The 2,442-nt window shown below is 36.5% G+C and overlaps 1 pseudogene; it reads right to left on the bottom strand.

The window, feature by feature from the left end:
* Positions 1-2,081: 2,081 nt before the first annotated feature.
* On the bottom strand, positions 2,082-2,242 carry LOC142428261 (U2 spliceosomal RNA; annotated as a pseudogene).
* Between the last annotated feature and the right edge of the window lie 200 nt (positions 2,243-2,442).

Genomic DNA, 2,442 nt, shown 5'->3' with positions numbered 1-2,442 from the left:
AGTCATCCTAGGAGCTCAGGTCTCGCTGACACTAAAACAGGCTTCCCTTCAATGAGGTGACACACACAGAAAAACTGAGTAGCATTCCAATTTCTTATTAGTTAATTGATTGGGAAGAACTTTCCACAAGACTAGACAGACAGTAAAATATCCCAAGCTATTAATTTTACTAGTTGGGTTTTTTTCACTTGTAATGTTATTTCCTGTTCTTCATAACCTAGTCTAAGAATAGAAAAATGCTAACATAGAGTAACAGTTACTATGTAGAGAAAGAATCATTCAATCTCGTTTCCCTCTGGTTCAAAATCTTAAAACTCAGCATTTGATCTTTTGAATACAGTAAGAAAATTAATTTTTTTAATGAAAATGTATTTCTGATTCAGGAGATGGATGCCTTTCCTAATATATGCCAGATGAATTCTTTTTTTTTAAAGTGTAATAAAAGTAGCTCTCTCAAGAAGTTCTCTTTCATGTAACAATAAAATTGCTTCTATCAGGAAGTAAAGGCATGCTTGAAGCTAGAGCCCAAGTACAATCCCCCATGTCACTTTCAGAAGAAAACTAACCTTTAACACGTTTGCCTACAGCGATCATAAAACCTTACCAGACACATCTCTTGGCCCAATGGTGCATGTGTGCCAGAATGCACATATGCATACTTACATTTAACTCAGGTTTTCATATTTCTCTTAGTTTATTAAAATTATTTACCTTAAAAAGTAATCCTAATAGAATTTTTCTACATTAAACACTTTATATGCAAGTTATTTTCTAAATTGTTTGGGAAAAAAACAAGACAAAAATGAGAAAAGAACATTCTTGACTAAGCCTACAATATTAGTAATAATCAATCAGTACTATAGTTATACAGTGTGAACAACAGAAGCACTAAACTTGACATGAAATTGTATCCTTTCCTCTTTCTTGGAAAGAGATTGCATATGAGAGGGCTTTAAAAAATCTGTAGGAATCTTCCAGTATCTTTTAATCCTATTTTTCCAGGAACTTTTTGAACTCCTCTCCTCTTTGTCCTCAAATTGTGGAAGGATTTGGGAACTATCATTGCTACAGAAGTAATGATAGACCAGAAAAAAATGAGAAACGTTGAGAGACATGAAGATGACCAAACAGAAATTTGCAAACTTTCTAGAGAGCTATGTACAATACCCAAAACAACCAGCATTGTTGCCCCTCAAACTTATGTATTTAAATTTTTTTACAAAATAACCTACTCACCTTCAAAGTACTCTCTATGATACTTAATGCATTTGTCAAACTGCAATGCCATTCTTGGAAACATTTTCAAACTCATCTGTTTGGATGGCTGGCAGCACCTCCCTTGCTTTTTCTTCACTTCTTCTAGTCCCCAAATCTGTTCTTTCATGTCCCTCTTCATTCTCAAAAACAAAAAGTGCTGCAAGAAGTGGGGTCAGGTGAGTAAGGTCTGTGGGGCAAGGGAGGCACACTGCTTTTGCCAAAAACTGGCCCGCTGAGAGGGCTGCAAGACCAGGTACATTGTCGTGGTGGCAAAGTCAGTCCCCTGTCTGCCACAATCAGGCATTTTTTGTTGTACCCTATTACACAATCTTTTCAGAACCTCTAAATAGAAAGCTTGATTAACAGTCTGACCTGGTGGAACCAAATGCACCACTACACGCTGACATTTTCTTTGTTTGGGAAGTAGATGGATGTCCAGAATGAGGTTTATTGTAAGTCAAAAGTTCACGTTTTTTAACATGAGAAAACCACTCATTTTCAAACTTGAGTTTTTCCCATAGTGCTGTCCTTGTAAGCTGTGTTCAACATCACAACAGTTTTTGCAGCATCTTTCTCGAAAAGGAAATAAATCTCACAGTTGTCTGCTGTTCTCCTAAATTGGCCATCACAGAAAAAAGGGGGCTGAGCAAAACTGCTTTTACAAAAAAATTCTCTGTGACCAGAAAGAACAGTCCCAGGTGATGCCACCGGGTGCACTAACTCTGAGTGAGTTGCTGATGCTTACCCAGTGTGAACATGTGCCCTACTAAAGTTCTACCAGTGGCGCTTTTTTCCAACTTTTTTTATAACCCCTCATAGATAGCATGTTATATCGATCATTACATTTTAAAAAACTGTATGAAGGGGCTTCAATATTTCATGGACATAATTCCATATTTCCATGAACTTTTTGAAGTCTCCTTGTATTCAAAATCAACAACATTTCTTACTACACTTGATCTTAGCCAAAAGGCCGAGAAGCGATTCAACAATATTTCTTAATGAATCCATTCCTCTTAAAATTTTATTAAGTCGTACCTTGGAAATCAGAAACATGCATGAGTAACATATTAATGAATTTGGATATTCTATAATGGTAGCCCTTGTGCCCTGAGAAATAAAGGAAAGTGAGAGATGGCTGCTGCCTCAGTGTAACACACTTTTTCCTCTACTGCATGTAATCAG

The sequence above is a fragment of the Tenrec ecaudatus genome, chromosome 15 (genome assembly GCF_050624435.1).
Source record: "Tenrec ecaudatus isolate mTenEca1 chromosome 15, mTenEca1.hap1, whole genome shotgun sequence".
In the NCBI taxonomy this organism is placed as follows: Eukaryota; Metazoa; Chordata; class Mammalia; order Afrosoricida; family Tenrecidae; genus Tenrec; species Tenrec ecaudatus.
The sequence above is the reverse complement of the archived record's forward strand: the minus strand, read 5'-3'. Positions and strand labels throughout refer to the sequence as shown.